The following is a 17,065-nucleotide window of genomic DNA, read 5'->3' on the forward strand; positions in this document are numbered from 1 at the left end:
ACAACGTGTTGTTTAGGAAAAACAAGATAATTTCGCACGATGCGGGATTTCCTTAAAACGTGATTTTCTGAAAAATTTTGATGAAAGAAAATTCTCCTATGGGATCTCTTCTGAGGCTACACCTTTAGACATACATGCCACACCAATTCTTTTCGAGTTACAACGTGTTGTTTAGGAGATACAAGCTAATTTTGTACGATGCATTATTTCTTCTCATAAAGTGTTTCCAATACTTATGTATTTGTCTTTACTCTGCAACATTCGGTATTTCTTCTCGCATGGTAAAACATTAGCTTGTATCTCCTAAACAACACGTTGTAACTCGAAAAGATTTGTTGTGGCGTTTACATCTAAACGTGTAGCCTCAAAAGTGAACCCACAGGAGAATTTTCTTTCGTCAAAATTTTCCAGAAAACCACGTTTTATGGAAATCCCGCATCGTGCGAAATTATCTTGTTTTTCCTAAACAATACCTTGTACCTCGAAAAGTTTTGGTGTTGCGTGTATGTCTAAGCGTGTAGCCTCAAAAGAGAACGCACAGGAGAGTTTTCTCTCGAAAGAATATATAAGAATACCACGTTATATGGAAATACAGTGTTGCAGAGTAAAGACAAATATGTACGTATGGAAACACTTTACGAGAGGAAAAACTCATGGTAAAAAATTAGCTTGTACCTCCTCAACAACACGTTGTAACTCGAAAAGATTTGGTGTGGTGTTTACATCTAAACGTGTAGCCTCAAAAAAGAACCCACAGGAGAATTTTCTTTCGTCAAAATTTGTCAGAAAACCACCTTTTAAGGAAATCCCGCATCGTGCAAAATTATCTTGTTTTTCCTAAACAACACGTTGTAACTCAAAAAGCTTTTGTGTTGCATGTATGTCTAAGCGTGTAGCCTCAGAAGAGAACGCACAGAAGAGTTTTCTCTTGAAAGAATATGTAAGAATACCACGTTATAAGGAAATACAGTGTTGCAGAGTAAAGACAAATAGGTACTTATTGGAAACACTTTACGAGAAGAAATAATGTATCGTACAAAATTAGCTTGTATCTCTTAAACAACACGTTGTAACTCGAAAAGATTTGGTGTGGCGTGTACGTCTAAACATGTAGCCCCAAAAGGGAACCCACAGGAGAATTTTCTTTCGTCAAAATTTGTCAGAAAACCACGTTTTAAGGAAATCCCTCATCGTGCGAAATTATCTTGTTATTCCTAAACAACACGTTCTTACTCGAAAAGCTTTGGTGTTGCGTGTATGTCTAAGCGTGTAGCCTCAGAAGAGAATGCACAGGAGAGTTTTCTCTCGAAAGAATATGTAAGAATACCACGTTATTTGGAAATACAGTGTTGCAGAGTAAAGACCAATATGTATATATTGGAAACACTTTATGAGAAGAAATAACGCATGGTAAAAAATTAGCTTGTATCTCCTAAACAACACGTTGTAACTCGAAAAGGTTTGGTGTGGTGTTTACATCTAAATGTGTAGCCTCAAAAGAGAACCCACAGGAGAATTTTCTTTCGTCAAAATTTTTTGAGAAAACCACGTTTTAAGGAAATCCTGCATCATGCGAATTTATCTTGTTTTTCCTAAACAACACGTTGTAACTCGAAAAGCTTTTGGGTTGCGTGTATGTCTAAACGTGTGGCCTCTAAAGAGAATGCACAGGAGAGTTTTCTCTCGAAAGAATATGTAAGAATACCACGTTATAAGGTAATACAGTGTTGCAGAGTAAAGACAAATACATACGTATTGGAAACACTTAACGAGAAGAAATAACGCATCTACAAAATTAGCTTGTATCTCCTAAACAACACGTTGTAACTGGAAAAGATTTCATGTGGCGTGTACGTCTAAACATGTAGCCTCAAAAGAGAACCCACTGGAGAATTTTCTTTCGTCAAAATTTGTCAGACAACCACGTTTTAAGGAAATCCCGCATCGTGCGAAATTATTTTGTTTTTCCAAAACAACACGTTGTAACTCGACAAGCTTTGGTGTTGCGTGTATGTCTAAGCATGTAGCCTCAAAAGAGAACGCACAGGAGAGGTTTCTCTCGAAAGAATATGCAAGAAAACCACGATATATGGAAATACAGTGTTGCAGAGTAAAGACAAATATGTACGTATTGGAAACACTTAACGAGAAGAAATAACGCATCTACAAAATTAGCTTGTATCTCCTAAACAACACGTTGTGACTCAAAAGGATTTCGTGTGGCGTGTACGTCTAAACGTGTAGCCTCAAAAGAGAACCCACAGGAGTATTTTCTTTCGTCAAAATTTTTCAGAAAACCACGTTTTAAGGAAATCCCGCATCGTGAGAAATTATTTCGTTTTTCCAAAACAACACGTTGTAACTCGAAAAGCTTTGGTGTTGCGTGTATGTCTAAGCATGTAGCCTCAAAAGAGAACGCACAGGAGAGGTTTCTCTCGAAAGAATATGTAAGAAAACCACGATATATGGAAATACAGTGTTGCAGAGTAAAGACAAATATGTACGTATTGGAAACACTTTACGAGAAGAAATAACGCATGGTATAAAATTAGCTTGTATCTCCTAAACAACACGTTGTGACTCAAAAGGATTTGATGTGGTGTTTACATCTAAACGTGTAGCCTCAAAAGAGAACCCACAGGAGTATTTTCTTTCATCAAAATTTTTTCAGAAAACCACGTTTTAAGGAAATCCCGCATCGTGCGAAATTATTTTGTTTTTGCTAAACAACACGTTGTAACTCGAAAAGCTTTGGTGTTGCGTGTATGTCTAAGCGTGTAGCCTCAAAAGAGAATGCACAGTAGAGTATTCTCTCGAAAGAATATGTAAGAATACCACGTTATAAGGAAATACAGTGTTGCAGAGTAAAGACAGATACATATGTATTGGAAACACTTTACGAGAAGGAATAATACATCGTACAAAATTAGCTTGTATTTCCTAAACAACACGCTGTAACTCGAAAAGATTTGGTGTGGCGTGTACATTGAAATGTGTAGCCTCAAAAGAGAACCCACAGGAGAATTTTCTTTCGTCAAAATTTGTCAGAAAACCACGTTTTAAGGAAATCCCGCATCGTGCGAAATTATCTTGTGTTTCCCTAACAACACGTTTTAACTCGAAAAGCTTTGGTGTTGCGTGTATGTCTAAACGTGTCAGCTCAAAGAGAAAGCACAGGAGAGTTTTCTCTCGAAAGAATATATAAGAATACCACGTTATAAGGAAATACAGTGTTGCAGAGTAAAGACAAATACGTACGTATTGGAAACACTTTAAGAGAAGAAATAACGCATCGTACAAAATTAGCTTGTATCTCCTAAACAACGCGTTGTAACTCGAAAAGATTTGGTGTGGCGTGTAGCCTCAAAAGAGAACCCACAGGAGAATTTTCTTTCGTCAAAATTTGTCAGAAAACCACGTATTAAGGAAATCCCCCATCGTGCGAAATTATCTTGTTTTTCCTAAACAACACGTTGTGACTCAAATAGCTTTGGTTCTGCGTGTATGTCTAAGCGTGTAGCCTCAAAAGAGAACGCACAGGAGAGTTTTCTCTAGAAAGAATATGAAAGAATACCACGTTATAAGGAAATACAGTGTTGCAGAGTAAAGACAGATGCATACATATTGGAAACACTTTACGAGAAGAAATAATGCATCGTACAAAATTAGCTTGTATTTACTAAAAAGCTCGTTGTAACTCGAAAAGATTTGGTGTGGCATGTACCTCTAAACGTGTAGCATCTAAAGAGAATACACTGGAGAATTTTCTTTGGTCAAAATTTGTCAGAAAACCACATTTTAAGGAAATCCCGCATCGTGCGAAATTATCTTGTTTTTCCTAAACAACAAGTTGTAACTCGAAAAGCTTTGGTGTAGCGTGTAAGTCTAAGCGTGTAGCCTCAAAAGAGAATGCACAGGAGAGTTTTCTCTCGAAAGAATATGTAAGAATACCAAGTTATAAGGAAATACAGTGTTGCAGAATAAAGACAATTACATATGTATTGGAAACACTTTACCAGACGAAATATTGCATCGTACAAAATTAGCTTGTTTCTCCTAAACAACACGTCGTAACTCGAAAAGATTTGGTGTGGCGTGTACGTCTAAAAGTGTAGCCTTATAAGAGAACCCACAGTAGAATTTTCTTTGGTCAAAATTTGTCAGAAAACCACGTTTTAAGGAAATCCCACATCGTGCGAAATTATCTTGTTTTTCCTAAACAACACGTTGTAACTCAAAAAGCTTTGGTATTGGGTGTATGTCTAAGAATGTAGCCTCAAAAGAGAATGCACAGGAGAGTTTTCTCTCGAAAGAATATGTAGGAATACTACGTTATATGGAAAAACAGTGTTACAGAGTAAAGACAATTATGTACGTATTTGAAACACTTTACGAGAAGAAATAATGCATGGGAAAAAATTAGCTTGTATCTCCTAAACAACACGTAGTAACTCGAAAGGATTTGGTGTGGTGTTTACATCTAAAGGTGTAGCCTCAAAAGAGAACCCACAGGAGAATTTTCTTTCGTCAAAATTTTTTCAGAAAACCACGTTTTAAGGAAATCCGGAATCGTGTGAAATTATATGGTTTTTCCTAAACAACACGTTGTAACTCGAAAAGCTTTGGTTTTGCATGTATGTCGAAGCGTGTAGCCTCAAAAGAGAACGCACAAGAGAGTATTCTCTCGAAAGAATATGTAAGAATACCACGTTATAAGGACATACAGTGTTGCAGAGTAAAGACAGATACATACATATTGGAAACACTTTACGAGAAGGAATGATACATCGTACAAAATTAGCTTGTATTTCCTAAACAACACGTTGTAACGCGAAAAGATTTTGTGTGGCGTGTACGTTGAAACGTGTAGCCTCAAAAGAGAACCCACAGGAGAATTTTCTTTCGTCAAAATATGTCAGAAAACCACGTTTTAAGGAAATCCCGCATCGTGCGAAATTATCTTGTTTTTCCTAAACAACACGTTGTAACTCGAAAAGCTTTGGTGTAAACAACACGTTGTAACTCGAAAAGATTTGGTGTGGTGTTTACATCTAAACGTGTAGCATCAAAAGAGAACCCACAGGAGAATTTTCTTTGGTCAAAATTTTTTCAGAAAACCACGTTTTAAGGAATTCCTGCATTGTGCGAAATTATCTTGTTTTTCCTAAACAACACGTTGTAACTCGAAAAGCTTTGGTGCTGCGTGTATGTCTAAGCGTGTAGCCCAAAAGAGAACGCACAGGAGAGTTTTTCCTCGAAAGAATATGTAAGAATATCACGTTATAAGGAAATACAGTGTTGCAGAGTAAAGACAATTAAGTACATATTGGACACACTTTACAAGAAGAAATAACGCATCGAACAAAATTTGCTTGTATCTCCTAAACAACAAGTTGTAACTCGAAAAGATTTGGTGTGGCGTGTACGTCTAAACCTGTAGCCTCAAAAGACAACGCACAGGAGAACTTTCTTTCGTCAAAATTTGTCAGAAAACCACGTTTTAAGGATATCCCGCATCGTGCAAAATTATCCTGTTTTTCCTAAACAACATGTTGTAACTCGAAAAGCTTTGGTGTTGCGTGTATGTCTAAGCGTGTAGCCTCTAAAGAGAACGCACCGGAGAGTTTTCTCTCGAAAGAACATGTAAGAATACAATGTTATAAGGAAATACAGTGTTGCAGAGTAAAGACAAATACGTAAATATTGGAAAAACTTTACGAGAATAAATAATGCATCGTACAAAATTAGCTTGTATCTCCTAAACAACACGTGGTAATTCAAAAGGATATGGTGTGGTGTGCACGTCTAAACGTGTAGCCTCAAAAGAGAACCCACAGGAGAATTTTCTTTCGTCAAAATTTGTCAGAACACCAAGTTTTAAGGAAATCACGCATCGTGCGAAATTATCTTCTTTTTCATAAACAACACGTTGTAACTTGACAAGCTTTGGTGTTGCCTGTATGTCTAAGTGTGTAGCCTCAAAAGGGAACGCACAGGATAGTTTTCTCTCGAAAGAATGTGTAAGAATACCACGTTATAAGGAAATACAGTGTTGCAGAGTAAAGACAAATACGTACGTATTGGAAACACTTTACGAGAAGAAATAAAGCATCGTACAAAATTAGCTTGTATGTCCTAAACAACACGTGGTAACTCGAAAGGATTAGGTGTGACGTGCACGTCGAAACGTGAAGCCTCAAAAGAGAACCAAAAGAATAATTTTCTTTCGTCAAAATTTGTCAGAAAACCATGTTTTAAGGAAATCCGGCATCGTGCGAAAGTATCTTGTTTTTTATAAATAACACGTTGTAACTCAAAAAGCTTTGGTGTTGCCTGTATGTCTAAGTGTTTAGCCTCAAAAGGGAATGCACAGGATAGTTTTCTCTCGAAAGAATATGTAAGAATACCACGTTATAAGGAAATACAGTGTTGCAGAGTAAAGACAAATACGTACGTATTGGAAACACTTTACGAGAATTAACGCATTATAAAAAATTAGCTTGTATCTCCTAAACAACACAATGTAACTCGAAAAGATTTGGTGTGACGTGTACGTCTAAATATGTAGCCTCAAAAGTGAACCCACAGGAGAATTTTCTTTCGTCAAAATTTTTCAGAAAACCAGGTTTTTAGGAAATCCCGCATCATGCGAAATCATCTTCTTTTTCCTAAACAACACGTTGTAACTCGAAAAGCTTTGGTGTTGCGTGTTTGTCTAATCATGTAGCCTCAAAAGAGAATGCACAGGAGAGTTTTCCCTCGAAAAAATATGTAAGAATACCATGTTATAAGGAAATACAGTGTTGCAGAGTAAAGACAAATATGTACGTATTGGAAACACTTTACGAGAAGAAATAACGCATCATACAATATTTGCTTGTGTCTCCTAAACAACACGTTGTAACTGAAAAATATTTGGTGTGGCTCGTACGTCTACACGTGTAGCCTCAAAAGTGAACCTACAGGAGAAATTTCTTTCGTCAAAATTTGTCAGAAAACCACGTTTTAAGGAAATCCCGCTTCGTGCAAAATTATCTTGTTTTTCCTAAACAACACGTTGTACCTCGAAAAGCTTTGGTGTTGCGTGTATATCTGAGCATGTAGCCTCTAAAGAGAATGCACAGGAGAGTTTTCTCTCGAAAGAACATGTAAGAATACAACGTTATAAGGAAATACAGTGTTGCAGAGTAAAGACAAATACATATGTATTGGAACCACTTTACGAAAAGAAATAACGCATCATACAAAATTAGCTTGTATCTCTTAAACAACATGTTGTAACTCGGAAGGATTTGGTGTGGCGTGCACGTCTAAACGTGTAGCCTCAAAACAGAAGCCACAGGAGAATTTTCTTTCGTCAAAATTTGTCAGAAAACCACGTTTTAAGGAAATCCCGCATCGTACAAAATTATATTGTTTTCCATAAACAACACGTTGTAACTCGAAAAGCTTTGGTGTTGCCTGTATGTCTAAGTGTGTAGCCTCAAAAGGGAACGCACAGGATAGTTTTCTCTCGAAGGAATATGTAAGAATACCACGTTATAAGGAAATATAATGCTGCAGTATAAAGACAAATATGTACTTATTGGAAACACTTTATGAGAAGAATTAACGCATCGTAAAAAATTAGCTTATATCTCCTAAACAACACGTTGTAATTCGAAAAGATTTGGTGTGGCTCGTACCTCTACACGTGTAGCCTCAAAAGAGAACCCACAGGAGAACTTTCTTTCGTCAAAATTTTTCAGAAAACCACGTTTTATGGAAATCTCGCATCGTGCTAAATTATCTTGTTTTTCCTAAACAACACATTGTAACTCGAAAAGCTTTGGCGTTGCATGTTTGTCTAAGCATGTCCCCTCAAAAGAGAATGCACAGGAGAGTTTTCCCTCGAAATAATATGTAAGAATACCATGTTATAAGGAAATACTGTGTAGCAGATTAAAGACAAATAAGTACGTATTGGAAACACTTTACGAGAAGAAATAATGCTTCGTACAAAATTAGCTTGTATCTCCTAAACAACACGTGGTAACTTGAAAGGATTTGGTGTGGCGTGTACGTCTAAACGTGTAGCCTCAAAAGAGAACCCACAGGAGAATTTTCTTTATTCAAAATTTTTCAGAAAACCACATTTTAAGGAAATCCCGCATCGTGCGAAATCATCTTCTTTTTCCTAAACAACATGTTGTAACTCGAAAAGCTATGGTGTTGCGTGTATGTGTAAGCGTGGAGCCTCAAAAGAGAAGGCACTGGAGAGTTTTCACTCCAAAGAATATGTAAGAATACCACGTTATAAGGAAATACAATTTTGCAGAGTAAAGACAAATAAGTACATATTGGAAACACTTTACGAGAAGAAATAACACATCTTACAAAATTATCTTGTATCTCCTAAACAACACGTTGTAACTCGAAAGGATTTGGTGTGACGTGTACGTCTAAAAGTGTAGCCTCAAACGAGAACACACAGGAGAATTTTCTTTCATCAAAATTTGTCAGAAACCACGTTTTAAGGAAATCTCGCATCGTGCGAAATTATCTTGTTTTTCCTAAACAACACGTTGTAACTCGAAAAGCTTTGGTGTTGCGTGTATGTCTAAGCGTGTAGCCTCAAAAGAGAACGCACAGGAGAGTTTTCTCTCGAAAGAATATGTAAGAATACCACGTTATAAGGAAATAAAGTGTTGCAGAGTAAAGACAACTACGTACGTATTGGAAACACTTTAAGAGAAGAAATAACACATCGTACAAAATTATCTTGTATCTCCTAAACAACACGTTGTAACTCGAAAAGATTTGGTGTGGCTCGTACCTCTACACGTGTAGCCTCAAAAGAGAACCCACAGGATAACTTTCTTTCGTCAAAATTTTTCAGACAACCACGTTTTATGGAAATCTCGCATCGTGCAAAATTATCTTGTATTTCCTAAACGACACATTGTAACTCGAAAAGCTTTGGCGTTGCGTGTATGTCTAAGCGTGTAGCCTCTAAAGAGAACGCACAGGAGAGTTTTCTCTCGAAAGAATATGTAAGAATACAACGTTATAAGGAAATACACTGTTGTAGAGTAAAGACAAATAAGTACTTATTGGAAAACTTTACGAGCAGAAGTAACACATCTTACAAAATTAGCTTGTATCTCCGAAACAACACGTGGTAACTCGAAAAGATTTGGTGTGCCGTGTACGTCTAAACGTGTAGCCTCAAAAGAGAACCCACAGGAGAATTTTCTTTCGTCAAAATTTTTCAGAAAACCACGTTTTAAGGAAATCCTGCATCGTGCGAAATCATCTTCTTTTTCCTAAACAACATGTTGTAACTCGAAAAGCTTTGGTGTTGCGTGTATGTGTAAGCATGAAGCCTCAAAAGAGAAGGCACAGGAGAGTTTTCTCTCGAAAGATTATATAAGAATACCACGTTATAAGGAAATACAATTTTGCAGAGTAAAGACTAATAAGTACATATTGGAATTACTTTACAAGAAGAAATAACGCATCGTAAAAAAGTAGCTTGTATCTCCTAAACAACACGTTGTAACTCGAAAAGATTTGGTGTGACGTGTACGTCTAAGCGTGTAGCCTCAAAAGGGAACCCACAAGAGACTTTTCTTTCATCAAAATTTGTCAGAAACCACGTTTTAAGGAAATCTCGCATCGTGCGAAATTATCTTGTTTTTCCTAAATAACACGTTATAACTCAAAAAGCTTTGATGTTGCCTGTATGTCTAAGTGTGTAACCTCAAAAGAGAATGCACAGGATAGTTTTCTCTTGAAAGAATATGTAAGAATACCACGTTATAAGGAAATACAATGTTGCAGAGTAAAGACAAATACGTACGTATTGGAAACACTTTACGAGAAGAATTAACGCATCTTAAAAAATTAGCTTGTATCTCCTAAACAACACGTTGTAACTCGAAAAGATTTGGTGTGGAATGTACGTCTAAACGTGTAGCCTCAAAAGAGAACCTACAGGAGAATTTTCTTTCTTCAAAATTTTTCAAAAAACCACGTTTTAAGGAAATCCCGCATCGTGTGAAATCATCTTCTTTTTCCTAAACAACATGTTGTAACTTGAAAAGCATTGGTGTTGCGTGTATGTGTAAGCGTGGAGCCTCAAAAGAAAAGGCACAGGAGAATTTTCTCTCGAAAGAATATGTAAGAATACCACGTTATACGGAAATACAATTTTGCAGAGTATAGACAAATAAGTACATATTGGAAACACTTACAAGAAGAAATAACGCATCGTACAAAATTAGCTTGTATCTCCTAAACAACACGTTGTAACTCGAAAAGATTTGGTGTGGCGTGTACGTCTAAAAGTGTAGCCTCAAAAGAGAACCCACAGGAGAATTTTATTTCATCAAAATTTGTCAGAAGCCAGGTTTTAAGGAAATCTCGCATCGTGCGAAATTATCTTGTTTTTCCTAAACAACACGTTGTAACTCGAAAAGCTTTGGTGTTGCGTGTATGTCTAAGCGTGTAGCCTCAAAAGAGAACACACAGGATAAAATTCTCCTGTGGGTTCTCTTTTGAGGGTACACGTTTAGACGTACACGCAACAACAAATCCTTTCGAGTTATAACGTGTTGTTTAGGAGATACAAGCTAATTTTGTACTATGTGTTATTTCATCTCGTAAAGTTTAAGTGTTTCCAATAAGTATGTATTTGTCTTTACTCTGCAACACTGTATTTCCTTAAAACGTGGTATTCCTACATATTCTTTCGGGAGAAAACTCTCCTGTGCATTCTCTTTTGAGGCTACACGATTAGAAATACACGCAACACCAAATCCTTTCGAGTTACAAAGTGTTGTTTAGGAAAAACAAGATATTTTCGCACGGTGCGGGATTTCCGTAAAAAGTGTTTTTTGACAAATTTTGACCAAAGAAAAGTCTCCTGTGGGTTCTCTTTTGAGGCTACACGTTTAGACGTACACACCACACCAAATCTTTTCCAGTTACAACGTGTTCTTTAGGAGATACAAGCTAATTTTGCATGATGCTTTATTTCTTCTTGTAAAGTGTTTCCAATAAGTACGTATTTGTCTATATTCTGCTTCACTGTATTTCCTTATAACGCGGTATTGTTACATATTCTTTCGAGAGAAAACTCTCCTGTGCGTTCCCCTTTGAGGCTACGCACTTAGACATACACGCAACACCAAAGCTTTTCAAGTTACAACGTGTTGTTTAGGAAAAACAAGATAATTACGCACGATGCGGGATTTCCTTAATAAGTGGTTTTCTGACAAATTTTGACCAAGGAAAATTCCTCTATTGGTTCTCTTTTGAGGCTACACGTTTAGACGTACAGGCCACACCAAATCGTTTTAAGTTACACCGTGTTGTTTAGGAGATACAAGCTAATTTTGTACGATGCGTTATTTCTTCTCCTAAAGTGTTTCCAATAAGTAAGTATATGTCTTTATTCTGCAACACTGTATTTCCTTATAATGTGGTATTCTTACATATTCTTTCAAGAGAAAACTCTCCTGTGCGTTCACATTTGAGGCTACACGCTTAGACATATACGCAACACCAAAGCTTTTCGAGTTACACCGTGTTGTTTAGGAAGAACAAGATAATTTTGCAAGATGCGGGATTTCCTAAAATCTTGGTTTTCTGACAAATTTTGACGAAAGAAAATTCTCCTGTGGGTACTCTTTTGAGGCTACACATTTAGATGTACACGCCACACCAAATCTTTTTGAGTTTCAACGTGTTATTTAGGAGATACAAGCTAATTTTTTAAGATGCGTTATTTCTTCTCGTAAAGTGTGTCCAATACGTACTTATTTGTCTTTACTCTGCAACACTGTATTTCCTTATAACGTGGTATTCTTACATATTCTTTCGAGAGAAAACTCTCTTGTGTGTTCTCTTTTGAGGCTACACGCTTAGACATACACGCAGCACCAAAGCTTTTCGAGTTACAACGTGTTGTTTAGGAAAAACAAGATAATTTCCACGATGCGGGATTTCCATAAAACGTGGTTTTCTGACAAATTTTGACGAAAGAAAATTCTCCTGTGAGTTCTCTTTTGAGGCTGTACGTTTAGACGTACACGCCACACCAAATCTTTTCGAGTTACATCGTGTTGTTTAGGAGATACAAGCTAATTTTGTACGATGCGTTATTTCTTCTCGTAAAGTGTTTCCAATACATACGTAATTGTCTTTACTCTGCAACACTGTATTTCCTTATAACGTGGTATTCTTATATATTCTTTCGAGAGAAAACTCTCCTGTGCATTCTCTTTTGAGGCCACACGTTTAGACATACACGCAACACCAAAGCTTTTCGAGTTACAATGTGTTGTGTAGGAAAAACAAGATAATTTCGCACAATGCGGGATTTACTTAAAACAGGTTGTAATTCGAAAAGCTTTGGTGTTGCGTGTATGTCTAAGCATGTAGCCTCTAAAGAGAACGCAGAGGAGAGTTTTTCTCTCGAAAGAATATGCAAGATTACCACGTTATAAGGAAATACAGCGTTGCAGAGTAAAGGCAAATACATACGTATTGGAAACATTTAACCTTTACGAGAAGAAATAACGCATCTTAAAAAATTAGCTTGTATCTCCTAACCAACACGTTGTAACTCGAAAGGATTTGGTGTGGCGTGTAAGTCTAAATGTGTAGCCTCAAAAGAGAACCCACAGGAGAATTTTCTTTCTTCAAAATTTGTCAGAAAACCACGTTTTATGGAAATCCCGCATCGTGCGAAATTATCTTGTTTTTTCGAAACAACACGTTGTAACTCAAAAAGCTTTGTTGTTGCGTGTATGTCTAAGCGTGTAGCCTCAAAAGAGAATGCAAAGGAGAGTTTTTTCTCGAAAGAATATGTAAGAATACCACGTTATTATGAAACACAGTGTTGTAGAGTAAAGACAAATACGTATTGGAAAAACTTTAGGAGAAGAAATAACGCATCGTAAAAAATTAGCTTGTATCTCCTAAACAACACGTTGTAACTTAAAAAGATTTGGTGTGGCCTGTACATCTAAACGTGTAGCCTCAAAAGAGAACCCACAGGAGAATTTTCTTTCGTCAAATTTTCCAGAAAACCACGTTTTAAGGAAATCCCGCATCGTGCGCAATTATCTTGTTTTTCCTAAACAACACGTTGTAACTCGAAAAGCTTTGGTGTTTGGTGTATGTCTAAGCGTGTAGCCCCAAAAGAGAACACACAGGAGAGTTTTCTCTCGAAAGAATATGTAAGAATACCACGTTATAAGGAAATACAGTGTGGCAGAGTAAAGACAAATATGTACGTATTGGAAGCACTTTATGAGAGAAATAACGCATCTTGCAAAATTAGCTTGTATGTCCTAAACAACACGTTGTAACTCAAAAAGATTTGGTGTGGCGTGTTCGTCTAAAAGTGTAGCCTCAAAAGAGAACCCACAGGAGAGTTTTCTTTCGTCAAAATTTGTCAGAAAACCACATTTTAAGGAAATCCCGCATCGTGCGAAATTATCTTGTTTTTCCTAAACAACACGTTGTAACTAGAAAAGCTTTGGTGTTGCGTGTATGTCTAAGCATGCAGCCTCAAAAGAGAATGCACAGGAGAGTTTTCTCTCGAAAGAATATGTAAGAATGCCACGTTATAAGGAAATATATTGCTGCAGAGTAAAGACATACACGTACTTAATGGAAACACATTATGAGAAGAAATAACGCATGGTACAAAATTAGCTTGTATCTCCAAAACAACACGTGGTAACTCAAAAAGATTTGGTGTGGCATGTACGTCTGAGAGTGTAGCCTCAGAAGAGAACCCACAGGAGAATTTTCTAACGTCAAAATTTTTCAGAAAACCACGTTTTAAGGAAATCCCGCATCGTGCGTAATTATCTTCTTTTTCCTAATCAACACGTTGCAACTCGAAAAGCTTTGGTGTTGCGTGTATGTCTAAGCGTGTAGCCTCCAAAGAGAACGCACAGGATAGTTTTCTCTCAAAAGAATATGTAAGAAAACCATGTTATAAGGAAATAAAGTGTTGCAGAGTAAAAACAAATACGTACTTATGGGAAACACTTTACGAGAAGAAATAACGCATCATGTAAAATTAGCTTGTATCTCCTAAACAACACGCTGTAACTCGAAAAGATTTGGTGTGGCGTGTAGGTCTAAACGTGTAGCCTCAAAAGAGAACCCACAGGAGAGTTTTCTTTTGTCAAAATTTGTCAAAAACCACGTTTTAAGGAAATCCCGCATCGTGCGTAATTATCTTGTTTTTCCTAAACAACATGTTGTAACTCGAAAAGCATTGGTGTTGCGTGTATGTCTAAGCGTGTAGCCTCAAAAGAGAAGGCACAGGAGAGTTTTCTCCCGAAAGAATATGTAGGAATACCACATTATAAGGAAATACAGTGTTGCAGAGTAAAGACAAATACATACTTATTGGAAACACTTAAACTTAACGAGTAGAAATAACACATAGTACAAAATTAGCTTGTATCTCCTAAACAACACGTTATAACTCGAAAGGATTTGATGTGGCTTGTACGTCTAAATGTGTACCCTCAAAAGAGAACCCACGGGAGAATTTTCTTTCGTTCAAAATTTGTCAGAAAACCAAGTTTTAAGGAATTCGCGCATCATGCGAAATTATCTTGTTTTTCCTAAAAAACACGTTGTAACTCGAAAAGCTTTGGTGTTGCATGTATGTCTAAGCGTGTAGCCTCCAAAGAGAACGCACAGGAGAGTTTTCTCTCGAAAGAATATGTAAGAATACCACATTATAAAGAAAGACAGTGTTGCAGAGTAAAGGCAAATACATACGTATTGGAAACACTTAAACTTTACGAGAAGAAATAACGCATCTAAAAAAATTAGCTTGTATCTCCTAAACAACACGTTGTATCTCAAAAAGATTTGGTGTGGCGTGTACATCTAAACGTGTAGCCTCAAAAGAGAACCCACAGGAGAATTTTCTTTCGTCAAAATTTGTCAGAAAACCACGTTTTATGGAAATCCCGCATCGTGCGAAATTATCTTTTTTTTTCGGAAACAACACGTTGTAACTCGAAAAGCTTTGTTGTTGCATGTATATCTAAGCGTGTAGCCTCAAAAGAGAATGCAAAGGAGAGTTTTGTCTCGAAAGAATATGTAAGAATACCACGTTATTAGGAAACACAGTGTTGTAGAGTAAAGACAAATACGTATTGGAAAAACTTTACGAGAAGAAATAAAGCATAGTACAAAATTAGCTTGTATCTCCTAAACAACACGTTGTAACTTACAAAGATTTGGTGTGGCCTGTACGTCTAAACGTGTAGCTTCAAAAGAGAACCCACAGGAGAATTTTCTTTCGTCAAAATTTTTCAGAAAACCACGTTTTAAGGAAATCCCGCATCGTGCGCAATTATCTTCTTTTTCCTAAACAACACTTTGTAACTCGAAAAGCTTTGGTGTTGCGTCTGTGTCTAAGCGTGTAGCCTCAAAAGAGAACGCATAGGAGAGTTTTCTCTCAAAAGAGTATGTAAGAATACCACTTTATAAGGAAATACAGTGTTGCAGAGTAAAGGCAAATACGTATGTATTGGAAACACTTTACCAGAAGAAATAACGCAACGTACAAAATTAGCTTGTATCTCCTAAACAACAAGTTGTAACTCGAAAAGATTTGGTGTGGCATGTACGTCTAAACGTGTAGCCTCAAAAGAGAACCCACAGGAGAATTTTCTTTCGTCAAAACATTTCAGAAAACCACGTTTTAAGGAAATCCCGCATCGTGCGAAATTATCTTGTTTTTCCTAAACAACACGTTGTAACTCGAAAAGCTTTGGTGTTGCGTGTATGTCTAAGCGTGTAGCCTCAAAAGAGAACGCACAGGAGAGTTTTTTCTCGATAGAATTTGTAAGGATACCACGTTATAAGGAAATACAATGTTGCAGAATAAAGACAAATACGTATGTATTGGAAACCCATAAACTTTACGAGATGAAATAAAGCATCGTACAAAATTAGCTTGTATCTCCTAAACAACACGTTGTAACTCGAAAAGATTTGGTGTGGCGTGTACGTCTAAACGTGTAGCCTCAAAAGAGAACCCACAGGAGAATTTTCTTTCATCAAAATTTTTCAGAAAACCACGTTTTAAGGAAATCCCGCATCGTGAAAAATTATCTTGTTCTTCCTAAACAACACGTTTTAACTCGAAACGCTTTGGTGTAGGATGTATGTCTAAGCGTGCAGCCTCAAAAGAGAATGCACAGGAGAGTTTTCTCTCGAAAGAATATGTAAGAATACCACGTTATAAGGAAACATATTGCTGCAGAGTAAAGACGTATACGTACTTATTGGAAACACATTATGAGAAGAAATAGCACATGGTACAAAATTAGCTTGTATCTCCAAAACAACACGTGGTAACTCAAAAAGATTTGGTGTGGCGTGTACGTCTGAACATGTAGCCTCAAAAGAGAACCCACAGGAGAATTTTCTTACGTCAAAATTTGTCAAAAAACCATGTTTTAAGGAAATCCCGCATCGGGCGAAATTATCTTGTTTTTCCTAATCAACACGTTGTAACTCGAAAAGCTTTGGTGTTGCGTCTATGTCTAAGCGTGTAGCTTCCAAAGAGAACGCACAGGATAGTTTTCTCTCGAAAGAATATGTAAGAATACCACGTGATAAGGAAATACAGTGTTGCAGAGTAAAGACAAATACGTACTTATTGGAAACACTTTACAAGAAGAAATAACGCATCATGCAAAATTAGCTTGTATCTCCTAAACAACACGCTGTAACTCGAAAAGATTCGGTGTGGCGTGTACGTCTAAACGTGTAGCCTCAAAAGACAACCCACAGGAGAGTTTTCTTTTGTCAAAATTTGTCAAAAACCACGTTTTAAGGAAATCCCGCATCTTGCGAAATTATCTTGTTTTTCCTAAACAACATGTTGTAACTCGAAAAGCATTGGTGTTGCGTGTATGTCTAAGCGTGTAGCCTCAAAAGAGAACGCACAGGAGAGTTTTCTCCCGAAAGAATATGTAGGAATACCACGTTATAAGGAAATAGAGTGTTGCAGAGTAAAGACAAATACATA

This window comes from Apodemus sylvaticus, unplaced genomic scaffold (genome assembly GCF_947179515.1).
Source record: "Apodemus sylvaticus unplaced genomic scaffold, mApoSyl1.1 scaffold_66, whole genome shotgun sequence".
Classification (NCBI taxonomy): Eukaryota; Metazoa; Chordata; class Mammalia; order Rodentia; family Muridae; genus Apodemus; species Apodemus sylvaticus.